Source organism: Coenobita brevimanus, chromosome 47 (genome assembly GCF_032717465.1).
Source record: "Coenobita brevimanus isolate Jiangsu-jjx chromosome 47, ASM3271746v2, whole genome shotgun sequence".
NCBI lineage: Eukaryota > Metazoa > Arthropoda > Malacostraca > Decapoda > Coenobitidae > Coenobita > Coenobita brevimanus.
Window position 1 is genome coordinate 19,930,165 of NC_137000.1, and position 22,695 is coordinate 19,952,859.

Genomic DNA, 22,695 nt, shown 5'->3' on the forward strand with positions numbered 1-22,695 from the left:
ATTTACAGTGGGATAATATGTAGAGGGTGGAAATATAAAACTTGTGCATTAAAAGTTATGAACAGAATGTGTATAAATAAAAATAAATGTAAACCAGTGATTTGATTTTTGAGCGCATGGCTACACTGTGAATTACGAGAAAGTGTTGGAGCCCCGATACACACATCCCTGTGATTAATAATATCTTAGAGTATCACTGATCAAAGGAAAATACAGTATTAACCTTCACTGTTCCTAAAGAACTTGTAGGTATATTGCTCATTACCAATCTTTAATATCTTGGTGAACGTATTGGTGTCCGATATAGCTCTCAGATATTCTCGGTCGCAGTATTACTAAGCACAAACTCCTAACTCACGATATCAAGTTTAGTTAGCCTCGTATAATTAACAGTATGCAGCATATATGTGTCGGTATAATGTAAGGTTAAATGCCGAAAATTCCCATCGTCTTTATTTCGTCATTTAACAGTTTTCTTACCCAGATATTCCTACCCTCCTTTTCATATAATAGTTACTGCATCCTGAACTGCATAGAAATACGCGATAGTTGACAAAAATATAAATAAATAAATACATATGGGTGCAATGACAGGCATGAGGATATATAATTGTTAAAGGTATCCCTCCTTTCCACACCATAGTGAGATGAGAAGGGAGGAAGGATTCATGGGAACAAGGTGTGGTGTAAGGAGGTATGCCGAGCATGGCTTTTAGGACCCTCCAATTCGACTGGAACAATCTCCTCATAGTAGACATCCTATGAAATTAAAGCAAACAACACTGAATCATATCGAAACCCAAACATTTAATAGGTGTTTATAATTTCTACACGAAGATCACAATATACAAGGTAGTCAGGTTATATCTGTTGTCGAACTGATGGTGATGCGGCGAGGTGCACTTACATGGGGAAATGGAGGAAGGGTGGATGGCTGCCGGTTTAGGTTAGACAGTTTGATTCCTGGTTGACCTACTAGAGCATTGCAGCATACCTAAGCTGTTTTTTATATTCCAAATACTTTTGGATCGTTGGCCATAATATACAGAAACAATACATCCGTTTATGTAGGCAATGGACCTAGCGTATATATAACGAAAAATGTGTTTAAATGCAGAATGACTGCAATGACTGCGCTGGGGGTAATTTACCCGGGGTTGAGACCCCTACTCACGGGTGGAGCACTACAAGTAGCGTGCTACCAGATTCATAATGTGGACACTCGCAGCTGTCAGTATCACTTTGCAATTAAGTAGTTAAACTGCATCAAGTATTCGGTTATGAATCATGATACTAGGGGGAATAGTTAAGGTAGTTCCTTTAGCTGAGCAGGCAATTATTCTCTCTTATTTAAATTTAACTTTCTTTAACCAAAATGAATTAATTATAAATGACATCGTACGGAGGGAATATTATAAGACTTGCATAAATGATTTACAAAATATGCACTGCCAGTGATGTTGAACTGTAATGGCCAGTCTTATATAACTTACATATTACACTAATTTTCAGAGCGTGTGTAATTACCTAACGTCTCATATTAGCCCATTTCGTAAGGAAACTTTGCATCTCGATAGATACCGACGCCTATTAGACAATGTGCCTCGGACATGTTCCGTTGCTTCAAAGGTCAAAATCATTCGAAACTAACCCCTGAAACACCTTTCTCAATGCAAAAACAATACCATAAGTTAATCAGTACTCATTGCTACGTGTTATTCTTACTATAACTGTAATTACAGCTTGCTTATTTAGTACACAGACATCATCTGTATGCATTACCTCTTCCCACGTAGTTAATATTCAGTAATAAATAAGGGACAAAACATTTGTTCCGATACTGAACGCTTCAGCCAATCACGTGCATCCTTACAAAGGTTGTAGATTCTGAGTGAACCATTGAAAAAATACGAGTGTTTACTACGGAGCAGCTGCCAGATATCGCCACACACCAGCCTATTTGGTTGCACTTTCTTCTTGGCCAACTGTACATCCACTATTACTGACTACAGGTGAATCACATTATTTTTCATATTTCTATACGGTTTGCATCTGGCCATAAGAAAAATAGGTACAATGTGTATTTTTCAGAGGCTGATATTATTAAGAAAATAATATGACACGTGGGACACGATTGTCCACTTTTTCCTATCGTAATCTTGACCTTCAACCAGTGATCTTCATAATCAAACGACCTAGATATGATTAGCAACCATCAGTATACATAAAATGATATCGGTATTTTTTCTTTTTTAAATATAAGCTTTCAAAAGGCAGAATCTGAAACGATACACACACACACACACACACACACACACACACACACACACACACACACACACACACACACACACACACACATATCCTTTGACTAATGCAAAAAAGCCTTGGTTTAATCACACTTGTTCTAATGCTGTCCACAACAAGGAGAAGGCCTATAAAAGGTACCGCAGCCAACCCACCTCTGAATCATATCTTTTTTTTTTTTGTTTCTGCCCGGAATCGTGCTGTAATGCTAGGTGAAAAAGGCACGACTCCTCGGTCCTAGAACACCTAACGTGTAGTGGGATCCTCTTTCGAGACCGGGGCTTAGTGCAATAAAGAGAGTTAGGACACAAAAACTCCAGGCAATAACCGTTACACGTATATTACTGCAGTCAGACACAGGACAAAAACAGCAGATAGTACAACACAGTATATGGTGGATAATAAAACCTTAACTAGATAATCAGTATCTCACAGGATAGTAGCTTAACAGACACTGTTGCTAACACTCTAGATTTAGTGCACAGGTTTACTTAGAACACAGGGACGAGGTGCACGTGGGAGAGTAGGAGTGGGTCTCACACGGGGGGGGGGAGGGTGACGCGCGGAGAGTGTGATTATAGTTATAGTAATATTAGGTGGGAATTGATTTTACAGATTCTGACTTCGTATTTTCTGGTAGCAGGGGGATTTTGATAATTGATTATATTGCTAGTCCAGGTTTTTACATACGCACTGACTGCTGAGAGGAGATTTATTAAGGGAGTGTGGAAGGCACTGAGAGTCTCGTTATGTTTATGGTAATACAAGCGGGAGGGTATTATTGACACTTTCTCTTCACTATTTCCTGTTAGCAAAGGACGTTTGGATATTTTACTAAGGAGAATCTCTCGCGTTGGGAGTCTTACTGATTTTATACAAGGGTGTCACTCGTGAGTCTGATTCACCAGAACTTAGTCTCTGCACTCGTCTTAATCCACCCCGTGATATCGCGTATTCTCCTGCTATCTTCTCCTGAACACTTGCCCTGTTATTTGACATATACTAAGTCACTGTATCACTGTTACACTAACTATGGGGCAATATCACACTTAACATAAGTCACTTATACGATGGGGGCGGCGGGGAGACACGCCGGCGACAATTCTGCCAGAACAGGGGCACCGCCAGGGGAGGGCATGCCGAGAGGGCACGGGACGACTCGCAGGGGCGTCTTCTTTCGTCTGGGGCTGCAGGTGGTGAAGGGGCCTGTATTCTCCAGGCTGAGTACAGGGGTGTTGCCCTCAGGGCTGGGGCCAAACAGGTCCAGAAATCTCTGGCTCGGGTCTCAGCCGGAGGTGGAGGTCTTCCGTCGTCAGGGCGTGGGGAGATCTCGCCTGGGCGTCCTGGGGAGGGCCTGGAGTACCCTAGGACTGCGGCCCCCAGAGTCAAGGGGCGCTGTCAGGGAGGGGCTGTGGCACCGACCTAAATCAGGGTCCGTCAGGTGGGTCTTCTCTAGGGCCAGGTATAGGGAGCAGAGGCCGGGGGGGGGGGCTGTAGGGCCTCTCTGGGGCCCTTCTGCATCGGGAGTCTGGGCACTCGTCTCACGCTGGGGCGGTAACACTGCTCTCAACTCTCTCTGGCCGTGGGGCCTGGCTATTGGCTGTGACTGCCCAAGGGCGCGACTATGAGGCGCCAAGGCCCGGCTATTGGCCGTGGCCTGAGGGGGGGAATCAGCGTACCTCTGGACACGTTCGGAGCGGCTATCGGCCGTCTGACGAAGGTGGGAGCAGCTCCAGGCCGTCTCCTGCAGGAGGGAGGGGGAGCGGCTATAGGCCGACTTGGGGGCAGCACCTTCGGAGCAGCTATTGGTAGTCTGACGAAGGAGGGAGCGGCCACAGGCCCTCTCCTTCAGCCGGAGGGAGGAGCAGATATAGGCCGACTCGGGGGCAGCACCTTCAGAGCGGCTATCGGCCGTCTGACGAAGGTGGGAGCGGTCACATGCCATCTCCTTCTGCCGGAGGAAGGAGCGGCTATTGGCCGACTCAGGGGCAGCACCTTCAGAGCGGCTATTGGCCGACTCGGGGGCAGCATCTTCGGAGTGGCTATCAGCCGTCTGACGAAGGCGGGAGTGGCCACAGGCTGTCTCCTTCTGCCGGAGGGAGGAGCGACTATCAGCCGACTCGGGGGCAGCACCTTCGGAGCGGCTATAGGTCGTCTGACAAAGGCGGGAGTGGCCACAGGCCGTCTCCTTCTGCTGGAGGGAGGAGCAGCTATCGGCCATCTCCTGCAGGAGGGGGTGTAGGGCGGCTATTAGCCATCCCTGGAAGAACACCTTCTGACGAAGGCGGGAGCGGCTGTCAGCCGTCTCCTGATTATCCTCAGGTCGGTGAGACACCGGTTCCCTTACGAGGGTAGAGCGGCTATCTGCCGTCCCAAAGGAGAAGACACCTTCGGAGAGGCTATAGGCACACTCCTGTTGAAGGTGGGAGCGGCTATCAGCAATCTCTTGAGGGGCGCTGTTTGGAGCAGGATAGGCAGCTCCACCCTGATCTGATCCGGCAGTACCTCTTCCTGAAGGTAGTGTTGAATTCCTGCTAGGGTGACAGTGAGGAGGCTGAGTGTCATAGGGGCACATGGCCCAGGCTGACTTGTGCCGTTGTCGCACTGCATCCTGCGGTTCGACTGCAGCTACTCCGTGGGGTCCGGGTGGGGGTGTCGGTGAGTTTCCGGGGGCACTATGCTGTAGCTCACGCATGTTACCTGTCGGGGAGTTTCTGGGGGCACTATGCTGTAGCTCACGCATTTTACGTGCTAAGTCTATTCTTCATTATGCTGAAAATAATAATATCTGTACTAAATGCTCTCAACTCGAATTCTCCTCACTCCTTCTGGCACCTTGCCAAATACCTTTCTAACAACTTTAACTCGTCGACCTTCCCTCCTTCTTTCCACTCTGATGGCTCTGTAGCTATTTCTTCTACTGATAAAGCAGATCTTTTCGCTTCTCCAGTTCCACCTAAGATGATTTCGCTGCTGTTCCTCCATCACTTCCTCTGTCTGACATCCTCATGGCTGACCTTAAAATTTCTTCAACTGATGTATTTTCTGCCATCACTGGCCTCAGTACTGACAAGGCATATGGGCCTGATGGGGTCTCTCCTGTTGTACTCAAGAACTGTGCTTCTGTGCTTACACCCTGCCTAGGTAAACTCTTTCGCCTTTGTCTATCAACTTGTACCTTTCCTTCTTGCTAGAAGTTTGCTTTCATTCAGCCTATCCTATATAAGGGTGGCCATTCCCAGCCCTACAACTATCGCCCAGTTGCTTTAATATCCTGTGTCTCAAAAGTTTTCGAGTCTATTCTTAACAGAAAAATTTTACGGCATCTTTCCTATCACAACCTTGTTTCTGATCGTCAGTACGGGTTCTGCCAGGGACGCTCCACTGGCGATCTTCTCACCTACCATTCAGGCTCCTGGTCATCCTCCTTTCGGGACTTTGGCGAAAGCTTTGCCATTGCACTTGACATCTCAAAGGCTCTCGTTGGAGTCTACGAGTAACATAAATCCTTAATTTCCAAACTGCCATCTTACGGTTTTTATCCTTCTCTCTGTGCCTCCATCTCTAGCTTCCTTTATGGTTGTTCTACTGTATACCTACTGTTGCAGACGGCCACCGTTCTTCTCCTAGATCTATCAACAGTGGTGTTCCTCAGGGCTCTGTCCTATCATCAGCTCTCTTCCTTTTATTCATCAATGACCTAAGCTGTGCATCTAACCCTATCCACTCATACGCTGATGATTCCACCCTTCACCTTTCCATTCAGTTCCCACAATGTCCATCTCAGCAGTTACTTCAACAAACAAGGGATGAGGCTATGGCACGTCAAATGTCTGACTTGGCTTGTATCTCTGACTGGGGTAAAAGTAATCTTGTTGTATTTAATGCGTCAAAAACTCAGTCCTTACACCTGTCAGCCCGACAGTATCTTCCATAGGAGTAGGCCTACTCACTAAAGTTTAATAATATCCAGCTCAATCCTACATCTTCTTCAAATATACTCATACGTGAGATTTCATTCTCTCGGGATTAATCTTGGAAAGATCATGTTAAATCTTATGTAAAATCTGCTTCCAAGAGATTAGGTGTGCTAAGGCAACTCTGTACCTTCTTTATCCCTGCACAGTTGTTGACTTTATACATGAGTTTTATTCGTCCCTGTGTAGAGTACAACTCTCATGTGTGGGGAGGCTCCCCACATACAGCTCTACTCAACAAGGTGCCGTCAAAGGCTTTTAGTCTCATTAACCATCAATCTCTTACTGGCTTCCTTCAACCTCTTTCTCTTCACTGCAGTGTTGCGTCTCTATCTCTTTTCTATTGCTACTTCGATGGTCACTGCTCATCTGAACTGTCTGCTTGCATCCCTACACCACTACGACGGGCACATAGCACCCGTCTAGAAACAAAATCTCATCCCTTTTCTGTCTAACGCTCTAATGCAAGAGTTAACCAATACTCCCAGTCCTTCATGTATGCAACTGGTCAACTGTGGAACTGTCTCCCTCTGTCTGTATTTCCTACTTCCAATGATCTCCGGTCTTTCAAACGCAGTGTGTCCAAGCATCTGGAAATGAACAGATCTTGATTTTGGCTCTCTTGTATTGGTTTTGCTTTTTTCTTGGAAGGAACGGTTTGCGGGCTCCTGGCCTTTTGTTCCTTCTTCCTTGCAGTAATTATATATATATATATATATATATATATATATATATATATATATATATATATATATATATATATATATTTTGGAGAGAGAGAGAGAGAGAGAGAGAGAGAGAGAGAGAGAGAGAGAGAGAGAGAGAGAAAACATCTAGTAGCAACGCAGTCGGTAATAAAACATGAAACCTACAGCACGGATGTATTTAATGCACAGGACCTCTACCACCCCGACAGTCCACGTCACCGCTACACGCTATCATACTGTGATGTAAGATTTAATACAGAGGCTTGAATAACTAGATAAAATGAATAATGAATAAGGAGGCAGAGCTTCTGTCAGTTGCATGTCTAGGATCCCACAATTCTGAATCCGGCCATGATATCACCTGTTTTGCTCTTGGACTACTATACTATCTATCTATTGCCAGACGCTCAATCTCGTTCGGGGTGGCCACAAACAAATCGCCTCCACGTCGCCCTGTCCCCCGCCATTTCACTGCCCCACTCCCAACTCACATCCCCCTCTCTCATATACCTCTCCACCCCATCCCTCCATCTCATCCTCGGCCTCCCCCTCCCTCTTCCCCCCTCCACCTCACTCACATACACTCTCTTCGTCAGTCTTTCACCCTCCATCCTCTCCACATGGCCAAACCACCTCAGTGTATTCCTCCTAACGCTTCCTATCACATCCACATCCACACCACAATGCTTCTTTACATTCTCATTTGTCAGCCTGTCTCTCCATGTGACTCCACAGGCTCCTCTTAAATAACTCATTTCCACTGCTCTCACTCTTGACTTGTGTCCTTCCAGCAACGTCGAAGCTTCACTTCCATACGTTAGAGTTGGGAGTACGCCATTACAAATCCTTGTTTGTCCACGTGTCAGGATGCCTGGCATCGAAAATGAGTTAATTTGCACTTTTTTCTAATACCGGCATTTTTATATCTTGTTAATCTCCCTCAATGTACGTAAAAAAAAAAAAAAAAAAAAAAAAAAACAGGCTCGTGATGACCGTAATCAGGGGAGTCATTGAAGTTTACGGTAGAAAAACACTATGTGCCCGAAAACCTTAGACGTGACTGATAAAATAAACCGCTTCAGGAGATACCTCTGGATTTAAAAATATAAATCAGCAACAGTGGTGGGTATCTTAAAGTGAAATTTAATTTTCGTGAATAAGTGCTTCTAATCTTCCTTAAACTTTCGACTCTGCCAAAATCAGATTCAGAGTAAGTTTCCTACTGGTACTTTGGGGTTCTCAGACTGGGAGAAAATTTCCTATGTATAACAACACTGTCCTGATTCCCAGCCATACTTAAGCAAAGTTAAAAAAAAAAAATAATAGTAAAAAACGGGAAAGAGAAGTCTCACCAGTCAAAAAAAAAAAAAAAAAAAAAAAAAATCTTGCCTCTTCTCCAATCATAGTTGAGGTGTAGTAGGTTCCAGAAAGCAGGGTAAAAGCAGGAGAAAATAAAAATGATAGTAGGAAAGACTAATCATGAGCATGCCTGACGAAGTGGGTCACATACTCATTCACTCACCATTCAAGCCTCCGAATCCTGACCCTTCCTCCACATATATATGCATTATATTACCAATTGAATAAATCGACGACTATCAAATAAAAAAAAGGGGGTTACTGAACCCTTATCATGCACACAAAGTTCATTTAACCAGCCCGATCCCTTGCCAGTTCCCCAGCCTCATCGACTTCCGAATTCATTTTCTCACACTCATTTACGATATCAATTCACGTTCTTGCCGTACCACGTTTCCCCCCACCTTCAAACTTACGTATTCCCTCTTCACCTTCCATTATATAACATTCCCATAATATGCCCGCATCTTCAGTTCGCACTTTCGTCAACTCTTGTCCACTTCCTTACTCCTCTTACCCGAATCACATTACTGTATTTCTTATCCTGTCCAGTCTACTGTACACACTCCGTACGTATTTTTCAATAATCCCTACTTTATTGCCTAAACTCCTGACATCATTTTCAAGACACACCAAAGTCTAACACTTTTTTGTTAGTCTGTCTATCTATTGCCAGACGCCTCAATCCCGTTTGGGGTGGCCACAAACAAATCGCCTCCAAGTCGCCCTGTCCCCCGCCATTTCACTGCCCTGCTCCCAACTCACACACACCTCTCTCATATACCTCTCCACCCCATCCCTCCATCTCATCCTCGGCCTCTTCCCCCCTCACGTCAATCACATACACTCTCTTCGTCAGTCTTTCACCCTCCATCCTCTCCACATGGCCAAACCACCTCAGTGTGTTCCTCATAACGGTTCCTATCACATCCACATCCACACCACAACGCTCCTTTTTTGTTAGTGTTGGGACAAAAACTTCACCCAGTCCACTTGCAGCTTCCACACTCAGATCTCTGCTCCTTATCAAGGCTTTCTTTGCAGCAGCTGCTTTCTTTCCTTATACCACTTCATTTTCCACTTCCTTTTGCGCAATTTTCTCTTTTTTCTGTCACTACATTCATATACTTAAACTCTCTCACCAGTTAAAGTTTCTCCATTCACCAGAGTATCGCACTGGGAGTCACCTTGTCTCTCAACAGCTATCACTTTACTCTTATTTACATTTACCTTCAAAGCATAACGCTCACACACATTATCAAAATTCTGTACCTGTCTGCAAAGCTGTTCGCTATGAGGGAGCATCAAAGTATCATCTGCATACATCAGATTCGAGATACTCCTCACCATTCAGTACTCTCTCTCTCTCTCTTTCTCTCTGAAATTTTTACCGCGCTAATATCTATCTTTCTACCGAACTATCAGTTTATCAATCTGTCAGTCATTGAATCAATCAGTCAAAATTAATTAATCAACGAATCAATCAGTCATTATCCATGTCGCGCCCTACACTCCCTCGGAAACATTACATGCTTTGGAGTCATCTTTAATGAGTACGATATCTAAACTGCTGTTAAAAGGAATTGGTAGCGTGAGAATTTTAGCAGTAGGGAGTGTGGAGACAAGCCTAGAGAGACTCTGTAACATTAAGGTTAGGACAGTGTGACACTGTATATCCCCCTTCTCACAATTTCCTCCCGGACTACAAGAAAAAACTGTTCCACACACTGAGGTTCAAGCACAGGTATGTTTTCAGTTTTACTGTTATTACCTTTCTACAAGACAGTTATATTACTTAACCACCACCAGAGGAAACAAGTCACTCAGTACATAGCGATTTAACTCAGTTACATGTAATTAATAAACATAATAAATATAACATAACTACAAACTTTTGAGTGTTGTATGTTCACTTGAAATCTTACGTACTACAAGAATAATCACTTATAATTATTCCCATGACCAGTGTCTAGCATGAACATTTTCGTTATTTAGATGCTGAGCATAAGTTAATAGATGTTTTTTAACTGACATTTAGGGCATGTGAATTTCCTTTTTCCTGTATATTCACATATCTCCTCATCACACTAGCTTCTACCCACCAACTTCATTTTGCCTAACGTGATCGTGTGACCGCTTCACTCAGCAGAACTGCTATGCCCCGAAGACACTCCTTAGGTCTGTCCTTTTTGTCAGCTACCTAATTCCGTTCTCTCCTGGTCACCCCTATGACTGTCCTTAAATACACTTCTTGGAGCACTGTGTTGCTCCATACTTGAGTCATTACTCTTTGGTATTCATAAACGCTCTCCCTCATGCCCTCCTCCTAAAATTAATAATGCTCTTAGGGACAACTTTCCAGGGACTAAAATTAATGATATAAGTTGGGCTAATATTCTTATGACTGAAATTAATAATGCCCTCTGTCATGACTCTTGTTTATCACCCCAGCCCACAGATGTCTGCCCTGCATTAAAAGTGTCAAGTACCTTCGCATGTTTAGTATGCTCTCCTATTTCCACTCCTTATTTCCTCCCTTTTCTGCGATTTCCCTTGTCATCCGCTGTCTCAAGGCCTTTTCTGCTGCTTCTCATACTTCCTGTGCTGTTGTTCTAATTTTTTCATGGTGCATACAGTTGATAGTATTGTATGCCACTTTCAGTGATTTGTGACACTCTCTGTGTATAGCAGTTTTTGTCTTCTCCATTTTCTTCTTCTCCATTTCCCAGTTCTTCAGTTTCTTCTCCTTCTCTATTTCCCTCTGCTTCATCGTCGTGTCATCCCTGTTTAGATCGTGCACCAAGATTGATGGGTGTGTCAGGTTGACTTAGAGCATGAGAATCCTGAACCATTTGGTTACTGGTATTGTAAATTTTCGCCTCACACGTGTTGGCTTCGGCATGGTTGCGATAGCTAACATTATCCAGTGTTTGACTGTCCTGACAGTCCTCCCCCGCGTTGTCGCCGCACGTTCCCCAGGCACAGCAGAGTAGTCTCAGGCCGATGGGTTGGACCCCGTTGTGGCGAGAATGTTGAGAGGTCCATCCTGGATTGTGAATGCTCAATAGATGGCAGTGGGTGACGACAGCAGTGCCTGTATAACCAACACTTGTAACCTAAATAGGAAGCAAAGATAATGATAAAACTTGAAAGAACATACACATAACCCTCAGAGCGACTGGCTGGGTTGATCTGTGAGGGGGTTCGAGGAGGAAGGGTTTGGATTGGAAAGGTCGTAATTCAACCAAAGGTGAAAATGAATCATTCTGGAGGAATATATCAGGGAGTGATTGTACTACATCCAGCTGGGGACGAGAGAGTGACATATTAATATGTAGGTTATGAGGGAATACAGACAGTTTGGTGTTCTTGGTGAGGGTGACATAAGCAAGAAGTGTGAGTGACACCATGGCCACTACAACCTTCATCCAGGACCAAATGAGCTATGCCTTGAACAGTCTGAATAGTCTTAACAAAAATAATAGCACAATTAAGAGTAAATTGCATAGATTTATTAACAGAGAAGCATCCTAGATCATTATCTCTAACGAATACAGGGGTGAATTATTATTATTATTATTATTATTATTACAAAGCTGAGATGCAACGTCTTTGTTGAGAAATGTTGCACTAACAGGTGCTAGTGCTTGATCTCAACACAAAACCTTGTGGCTCGCGAGCAAGTAGCAAGTAATTTTTGGAGGGTACAACACAGTGAAATCATCCAAAAACATATAGGTAATGTAAATTTTCACTTAGTGCAATAAATTTGGCAGAGGGAACTGTCTGTACAAAGACATTTGTCTCAGAGACTGTATAAGGCAATGAAGTGGTCCGGAAGATATCAGAAGTATCCGCCAGGTCACCCTGAATTAGTATTGGCAAGTAGATGCACATTATGGAGAGGGTCTTGCGAGGTACTACTCGTATGAGATCATGGTACAAGACAAGGTATTCCCGAAGGGCAGGAAAAAGGTGTCCTGACCTCATCAATAAGGTATTTTTAATTTCCAGCAATAATGTATTTGGAGCTATATCTACACCCAGCTATTCCTGCATCATTCTCTGAAGACCTAACTTAATCCTCATATAATTGGCAGTGATATCCAACTAAGCTAACTGTAGATCAAAAAAAGCTTAAACTAAGGTTCTGATAGAGAAAAGTCTAATTATTGCCTGCAAGATATTAGCTGCCTTCTGCAACTTGGTAAGTGCATCTTCCATATGAGACATATCCCTAATGGTAACATTTATAATTTGAGAGTGAACATTCAATACTTGACTCTCTTTTTCAGATATCTCTTAAATCTGGCCTAATCTGGCATGAATTTCGTCTACCTGGTCCTGAGTTACAGTGCCGAATAAAACAATAGCAATACCACTAACAAAATCAATCTCACCTCTGGGTCTATGACCGGTCATTGTTTTATCTGAGTTTTTTTTTTTTTTTTTTTGTTAATCCTCAAATCTAATATCAAACTCATGTTGGAATGAAGATAAAGTTTCCTTCACTGATGATACAAAAAAATACGAATTGTCCATGTAATCTGTATGCCATCTAACAGAATCAACACGATTTTGAGCGTAAACAAAAGTTTGTGTAGCTCATTTTGTAATGATGAAAAAGACCTCCGCATAGTCCTCTTACAACTCTCGTATCGACACTCCCAGACATCGTTTTCTCTACAAACAGTTAATCAGTCAGGCTTCTCTCAGAACTGTCTCCGTTCCCTCTAAACCATGCATATTTCTGTACATCTTATGCTTAAAAAGTGTACAAAAACACAAGCTTTTCTTGACACAGGAATTTCCCCGAATGCGCAGAAACTCATCCTTTCGTAACAGAATCACCAAATCCTGTCAGTCCAGTGTTACACAATTTCTCCCAGAGGACTTCGCCAACAACCAGCCAACATCACCAAAATAGTGTATCAAAACCCGTGATCTTCCTTCCTCCGTTATGATTGGAGGCTCAGTCCCCTCTGTCAAAGAGTACATTCCTCCCCCTCATCAACGCACTTCCTGCTGGCGTTTTGGCTACTCAGCAAAGTACTGCCAATCTCATGCAGTTTGCCCCAGCTGCTCGCTAGCTGGACACGCAGCGTCTGCTTGCGTATCTACCTTCCAGTTGTTTCCAGACTATGAGGGGCAGCAAACAGCCTGCTACAGGAAATGTCCCACCCACATTTTTGAAGCCGAAGTGTCCCATATCAGTGGAAAACGGGGCTTACCCTTCGAGAGGCCTGTCGGCAAGCTCGTCACTTGAGGCACACCCCTGGCATCTCCTATGCCCACATTACCAGGCCCACTCCTATATCACAAGTTTCAAGCTCATCAAGTGTCTGTACTTCTCTTCCTCTCTCATATTCTTTTTCCATGCTTGCCTCTTGTCCTGATTCCACTTCTTCCCTTCCCCCTTTTGTTCGTTCTGCTCGCTCCACCCCACCTCCTTCCCATTCTGTATATTCCCGTTCTTCTCCTCTTTTACGTCCTTCTCTGCCAGCTAACAAACGTAAACAACGGCACGTTGTATCCCCTCCATCTCAAATTCCTGGTCTTTCACCTCCTTCATTTACTGCCCAGCCTATCCAGTATTCCCCGTCCTCCAAACAACAGCACCATAATGGTATGTCACCAGCATGCACTCAACCTTTGTCCTCTCCTATGGATGCAGAATCCCTACAAAGTATCATCAGTTATCTTCATTTTACCTCATCTTTACCAACATTTGTCACTGCAGAAATACATTCCTCCCCTTCCCCATTCCCTCCTACTCACATTCCTTTTACCTCTCCTGAACCTCCCCCTCCCATTCTTTCTACCTCCCCTGCTGTCTGAGACTCAGCTATCTGAGGCAACTGACAGCAGACCCTTTTCTGTATCCTTCTGCTTTCTCTACACTCATTTCAAAGTCAAAGGTGGCTGTTGTGTATATATACACAATGACTTATCTTGCTCTCGTGTTCCTGAACTCGATTCTTCTAAAATCTCAACATTCTGGCTTCGGCTTTCCTGTCATTCTCTGACTAAATATATCTGCACTGTTTACTTATCTCCTAATTCTGCTGAGTATCAAAAATTCTTTCACTCTCTTACTTCTACGATGGAACTCATTCTATCCACTTCTCCTTTCTCTGAAATCTCCATTCTAGGAGATTTCAATGTTCACCACCATCTTTGGCTCTCCTCTCCTTTCACTGATCCACCTAGTGAATAAGCCTCCACCTTTTCTATCCTTAATGACCTAGAGCAGCTTGTACAGCACCCTACCCGTATCCCTGACCGCCTTGGAGAGAGCTCCAACATACTTGACTTCTTCCTTACAACTAATCCCTCTGCTTACACTGTTAATCTTTTCTCTCCTTTGGGCTCCTCCGATCACAACCTTATCACCTTAACCTGACCTATTGCTCCGGTATGGCCTGTGGACCCTCCAAAGAAACATCGTCTGTAGCACTTCGGAGCTGCAGATTGGGAGGCCCTCAGGCAGTACTTCTTTGATTTTCCCTGGAATGATTATTGCTTCCATGGCCGGGAGGCATCTGAGAGTGCCTTGTGCATTATGGAGGTTATTCTCTCGGGCATGGACGCATACATTCGTTTCTCATTTCCTTTGACTAATGCAAGAAAGTCTTGGTTTAATCACGCTTGTCTAATGCTGTCAGCAACAAGGAGAGGGCCTATAAAAGGTACCGGAGCCAACCCACCCCTGAATCACATATTTTATACGTTTCTGCCCGGAATCATGATAAGTCTGTTCTTTGTTCTGCTAAAAATAATTTCATCCATACTAAATGCTTTCAACTCTCCAAATCGAATTCTTCCCGGTCCTTGTGGCACCTTGCCGAAAACCTTTCTAACAACTTTACCTCGTCATCTTTTCCTCCTCTTTTCTACTCTGATGTCTCTGTAGCTATTTCTTCTAGAGACCTTTTCACTCAGACTTTCTCCTCCAATTCCACCTTAGACGATTCTGGTGCTGTTCCTCCATCACTTCTAATAATATTTAGCTTAATCCTGCATCATCCTTGAACATGCTTGGGGTTTCATTTACTCGGGACTTATCTTGGAAAGATCATATTACATCTCCTGTAAAATCTGCTTCCAAGAGATTAGGTGTGCTAAGCCGACTCCATTCCTTCTTTACCCCTGCACAATTGTTGTCTCTATACAGGGGTTTTATCCTCCCCTGTGTGGAGTATAACTCTCATGTTTGGGGAAGCTCCCCACCTACAGCACTTCTCAATAGGGTGGAATCAAAGGCTTTTCGTCTCATTAACTCTTCTCCTCTTACTGACTCCCTTCAACCTCTGTCTCTTCGCCGCACTGTTGCATCTTTATCTCTTTTCTATCGCTACTTCAATGGTCACTGCTCTTTTGAACTGTCTGCATGCATTCCTCCACCTCTACGACGGGTGTGTAGCACCCAATTAGCAGCAAACTCTCATCCCTTTTCTGTCCAAATCTCTAATGCAAGAGTTAACCGTTACTCCCAGTTCCTTCATTTATGCAACAGGTCAACTCTGGAACTGTCTCCCTATGTCTGTATTTCCTGCTTCCTATGATCTCCAGTCTTTCAGACGCAGTGTGTCCAGGCATCTCGAAATGATTGGCTCTTGAATTTGCTCTCTCTTGTATTTTGTTTTTCTCTTGGAAGGAACAATAATAGCGGGCCCACGGCCTTTGGGTCCTTCTTCCTCGCATAAAAAAAAAAGACCTCTTCCCCTCTCTTCTGTTTCCCACTCTTCCTCTGTTCAACCACCAACCTCCTCTATGATCACTACGTCCTCCCTATCTTTCCTGATCTCTTCCATTCTTGATTTACCTATGCCAATTTGATATTCTTTCCCTGAATGCCGTAAACAGTCACGGCGCTCTTCTTACACATGATTTGCTGTAGTCATGGCACTCCTTCATTGGAATATTAAAGGCTTCCATGCCCATCGAACGGACCATCATTTTCTTATTTCCTCTCATAAGCTTTTCTCTCATCAAGAAACCTTTCTTCATATTTCCCAGGTTCCTACTTCTGGCTATACTTTTCTTGGATCCCCTCCTTCATATGACACTGCCTTGCTTATCTGCAATGATTTCCTCTTTGAAAGTTTTCCTGTCTCTTCTTCTATCCCTCGTACTTCTGCTCGTGTCTTTCTCAGTCAGTGGATCACTGTTAGCTCTCTCGATTTCTCTCCTTCTGTTCCTCTTGATTTCTCTAACTTTGTCACATTCCTTCATACCCTTCCTCCCCAATTCTTTTTCTTGGTGACATCAGTTGCCGACATTACCTGTGGGGTAACTGTGATCACCACTAGGGGACAGTTATTAGAAGTCTGTTTCTTTTCAAGATTTTCTTCTTATCACTGGCACCCCTAGTCACGTTGATCTCAGTACTCATTCTTTCTTTTGCTTCACTCTGTCCCTTTGCTTACCTTCTATTTCTCTCCATTTTCATTGGTTGGCATTAGAAGACAATCTTTTTAATGATCACTTCCCCGTCAAACTCTCTCTTAATGTCCTCTTCCTCGTCCCCCTCGTTGGCAGTTCTATGCTGCTGACTGGGAGTTATTTCTTCTCTTACAGTGCCCCTGCTTCCTCCATCATTTTTTTCGTCTCCACAAGATATGTTGTCATTCTTCCTTGTTCTGGTTTCAAGTGCTGCCCTCACTGCCATTCCCATGATACGCGACCGTCTACTGCCAAACGTGTACCTTGGTGGACTCCTACTTGTTCACAATCTCTCTGTGTGAAACGTGCTGCTTGGAAAAGTTTTTGCCATAAACAGTCCACCCCCGATCGGGTTCATAACCTCCTCATATTTCGCCGAGCTTCCGCTGCCTTCCGTCGTGCCACCCATCAGGCTAAACGGAGAGATCCATCTCTAAATACGCCTGCTGCAGCATATTGGTCCCGACTTCGTAGATTATCAGGCAAACATATCCCACCCCAAGCTCCGGTTCTTCATATTGGTGGCCAGTCTGTAGCTGATGCTTCCTTAGTTGCACGTGCTTTAGGTAATTATTTTAGTCTTATTGGTAGTGGGTCACATCTCTCTCCAGAATTTCATTGCCTTAAATCTGACTCTGAATCCGTACCAATTTCTCTTACGTTGTCTGGTGAGGGAGTTCTCAACGCTCCCTTCTCTCTTTGTGAATTATTGTCTTCACTTATACAAATGAAGGGCTTGATGGTGTTCACTACTATCTCTATCTATTTATCTATCTATAGCCCGACGCCCTAATCCCGCAAAGGGTGGCCGCAGACAAAACGCCTCCAAGTCACTCTGTCACCCACCATTTGACTACCCTCCCCCCAACTCACCCCCCCCTCCCTCATATACCTCAACTCCATCCCTCCACCTCATCCTCGGTCTACCCCTCCCTCTCCCTCCCTCCACCTCCCCTACATACACCCTCTTAGTCAGTCTTTCATTCTCCTTTCTTTCCACATGTCCAAACCACCTCAGTGTATTTCTCCTAATCTTCTCAACCACATCCACATCTACCCCACAACGTTCCTTCACTTCTTCATTCGTCAACCTGTCCCTCCATGTCACTCCACATGCTCCTCTCAAGTAACTCATTTCCACTGCTCTCTCTTGACTTTTTCCCCTCTTGCAAGGTCCATGCCTCGCTTTCATACGTCAGGGTAGGGATCACAATACCATCATGCAGTGACTTCTTAACTTCCATACTCACCTCCCTATTTCTCATCACTGCTTTCAGTGTACCAACAACCTTCCTTCCCTGCTGTACCCTTTCACGTACTTCATCCCCCAAAGTTCCATCCTTACTCATCACACTACCCAAGTACTTGAATGCACTCACATTCTCCATATCCTCACCATCCAACCTCACTGCACAATCTGTGACTTCATTCCTCTCAAACACCATAACTTTACTTTTGTTTACATTAACTTTCAGCTTCCTCCTCCTACACACTGTCCCAAATTCATTCACCAAACATTGCAACTCCCATTCATCTTCACTCAACAATACTGTATCATCAGCAAACAGCAACACCGGAAGCTTCCAAATCTCACCCTCATTCATTACAGCCACCCCCACATCCACTGCCCTACCTTGCACCTCCCTTACAACCCCATCCATATATATATTAAACAGCCATGGAGACATCACACACCCCTGTTTCAGTCCCACATTGAGATCAAAGAACTCACTCAGCTCACCATCCACTCGCACCGTAGCCCTAGCCCCCTCGTACATACTCTTCACAGCACTCAACAATTTCCCCTCCACTCCGTATATTCTTAATACCTTCCACATACCTTGCCTATCTATTCTGTCATAAGCTTTCTCCAAGTCCATGAAGGCAGCATACACTTTCCTTCCCTTCTCTAGATACTTCTCCACTAAACATCGTAGAACAAATATCTGATCTACACACTCTTTTCCCTTCCTAAACCCCCCTTGTTCTTCTCCAACTAGCTCCTCTGTCATATGCCTAACCCTATCAATGAGTATTCTACCATATATTTTACCAGTCACACTAAGAAGGCAAATACCCCTATGGTTACCACATACTTCTCTCTCCCCTTTCCCTTTGTACAGAGGAACAATTATACCTGATTTCCAGTCCTCTGGAACCCTTCCTTCTTCCCAAGCCAATCTACACAACTTCCATATCCACTCCACAACAATCTCACCCCCATACCTAAGCATTTCACCACACACTCCATCAATTCCTGGGGCCTTTCCCAGCTTAATCTTCTTCATCGCTTCCACTACTTCCGCCCTACTGATCTCTTTCTCCCTCCTCTCATCTCTTCTTCTCCCAGCCATTCCCCAACCACTTATACTCACACTGCTCTCACTCTTTACATTCAACAAATCCTCAATGTGCTCCTTCCATCTCCTCAATTTCTCTCTCTTCTCCACCAACAATCTATTATTCCTATCTTTCACTCCCCTATTATTTCCCCTTTCACACTGCCTTACTTTCTTTACCTCCTTCCAAAACAATTTCTTACTCTCCCTCCATTTCACACTCAGATTCCTCCCAACTTCATTACGCAGTGTTAAAACACCTTTCCCCACAAGCCACGTCCTTTCTCTTGGCCCTTCATAATAAATTTTGGACTGATTTTTTTCCCCTTCTGATTGGCGTATAGCGATCATCCTCCCATTTCTTAGACCTGGTAATCCTGGACACCATTCTCAAGATTACCGGCCCATATCCCTGACTATACCTCATACCAATTAATCTGGCCAGGCATGTATGGCAACATTGTTCCTGCCGAGATTCTGATTGGCTGGAGGTGTTTGTTCGATTTCGTTTTTGCTTAAACCGATACTTTCATTATTATCAGATATGATGCCGAGTTTGTCGACAATACAATCGTCAAAAGCAATAAGAAATCCGTTATATACTTAACAAAAATGAAATTTGCGTAGGAAGATTGAGATATGAGCCAACAAAGTATTATAACAGTCAAAGTCAAGGTCAGCATTCGAACAATTCCTTTAAATCTCCGACACTCGATAATATAACAAAATTATGGAAACCTGCTTAATCTAAGCGTTGGTGTAACACACATTTAAATTTTAAGATCAGTCCGCACCCTTTAACGGTGCCACAACTCTGAATAATTAAAAGTTCTAATGAAAAGACGAGTTGTGCGGGGAGGGAGGTTTGAAAAAATTTCGAAAATCAAAGTAGGCTAAAGGAATACTATTTTATTTTATCTCTTCTATTATCACAGTACGGACTGATCTTAAAATTTAAATGTGTGTTACACCAACGCTTAGATTAAGCAGGTTTCCTCAATTTTCTGTTATATTATCGAGTGTCGGAGATTTAAAGGAATTGTTCGAATGCTGACCTTGACTTTGACTGCTAAAATACTTTCTTGACTCATATTTCTATCTTCCTACGCAAATTTCATTTTTGTTAAGTATATAACGGATTTCTTATTGCTTTTGACGATTGTACTGTTGACAAACTCAGCATCATATCTGATAATAAAGAAAGTATCGATTTAAGCAACAACGAAATCGAACAAACACCTCCAGCCAATCAGAATCTCGTCAGGAACAGTGTTGCCATACATGCCTGGCCAGATTAATTGGTATGAGGTATAGCTGTTTATGTAAACTGCTTGAACAGACTCATGTGGCACCTTGAATCTCCCTTACAGTTTAGGTATTGCAAAGCATGCAGCACCTTAGAGCCCCTTCTCAGACTCGAATATTTCATCCGTTCTGCTTTTTCCTTTCTCCAGTCGGTCATTGCCATCTTTTTTCATTTATTTAGAAAAAACCCAACGATTTTGGCATGGAGGTATTATTTCCTTCGTTGCCTTTGCTCCCTTGGTGTGCATGGTAACAAGAGTGTTTTTCTTAAAAATTTTCTTCAAATTTTTCCCTCCAAACCTTTGGTGTCCGTCTAAGAGACCTCATTTGCCGTGCCTTTATACCAGCATGAAGGTGTCCCCCAAGGCTGTGTCTTTAGTACTACATTTTTTCTCATAGCTATAAATGGCATTGTCTTTTCTCTACCCCTTTCAGTTTCGGCCTCTCTGTATGTTGATTATCTATTTATTTATGCTGCCGATTCAGATATGCTTTGGTTCCAATCCCTTCTTCAGTCCGCCATCGATGCTGCCTCCACATGGGCTACAAGTCATAATGTTCATTTTTCTGCCTTTAAGTTCTGTGCGTTAATGAAGCATACCACAGAATTCTCTATTCTTATGTAACATCGCTCTTCCCTATCGATCCTCTGTGTTATTTTTTGGCCTCATATTTGACTCTCGGTTAAATTGAAATGCACATATCTCTTCCCTCAAGTTTTCTACCCTACATTGTCTTCGTTTGCCACAAACTCAGTCTCATCTTTCATGGGGTGCCGATTATGTCACACTTCTTCGTTTTCACTGTCTTTATTCTTTCAAGTCTTTTCTTCCCCAAGATACCCTTCGTTCCCGTTTTCGTGAACATATGTCCTGTCTCTCTTCTGCTACGGGAACCTATACTGACGGTTCTAAATTTTGTCATGGTGTTGGGTTTGCTGTTGTTTTCCCTGACTACTCCTTCCACAATACACTTCCTCCATTGCAAGTATCCTTACTTCAGAACTGTATGCTATTATTTTTGCTCTGAAGTCTCTTCCAGGGTTCTGTTCTTCCACCTTTGTTATCTTTCCCTATTCTCTCAATGCGCTCACTTCCTTGCACACCACACCTTCTTCACATCCTCTACTTACCAAGATTCAGGAGTGACTGTTCCGTCTTTCTGTTAGAAAAAAGTCCGTTCACTTCTGCTGGGTTCCTGGCCACATTGGGATTACAGGTAATGAACAAGCTGACTCATTGGCATGCCCTGCTGCTTTCTCCTCTAGGTCCTTCCTCTGCCCCATTCCGGCCTTTGATTGTTTCCTCTCTTCTAACCTGCCTCTTCTGTGCTCGTTAGCAATCCTCGTGGGACTAACAGACTCGCAACAAACTTCATAGTGTTAAACCCTCTGTTCTTCCTTGGCAGACATCAACCCACACCAGTCGTCGATGGGAGACAATCCTTGCTTATCTTCGCTGGAGTCATACCCGCCTAACTCTTGGTATTTTGATAAGCCATGATCCTCAGCCCACATGCTCACACTAAAACTGCCCCTTGATTATCCATCATCTTTTTTCTTCATTGCCCCTCTACATTCCAACAGCATCTTGCAGCGTGCCCCTTCATTTCCTCACAGTGTCAGTCCCCACAACTTTGCGATTTCCTAGGTGAATCTTCCAATGATTCTATTTCCAGTAAAATCACTATTCTTACTGCACTTCATATCATACATTTAAAATAATTATTTACCCCTCTCCCTTCTACTTTAGCGCCATATAGTCATGTTATGGCTTAGTGCTAGTTCTTCATTATTCTTTCCTTCAATTGCCCCATCTCTCCATGCCTTCCACTGCGCTACACGGGCATCTGGTAGCGCTGATGACTGGACTGTCACACTGTCATATGGCAGGACTGATGTCTTTAAGAATTCTTTAATTCCCCGAACTGCATCTCTTTGGAACTTGCTTCCCCAGACTGGTTTCCCCCCCAGACTTCAACCTCCGGCTGTTCAAGTCCGAGTGATACAGAAATTTTATGAATGAAGGACACCTATAACCTGGTGTATGGATTATTTTTCTTATTAATTTGTTTGTCCTTCCTCTGTTTTGTTCTTTAAAAAAATATATGTGTACAAATAAATATAAATATGAATAAATAAATTATATATATATATATTATATACATAATCACATACAGTATATATATATATATATATATATATATATATATATATATATGGCCATGCCACGTTGAGTACACCGCTTCCCGTCCAAT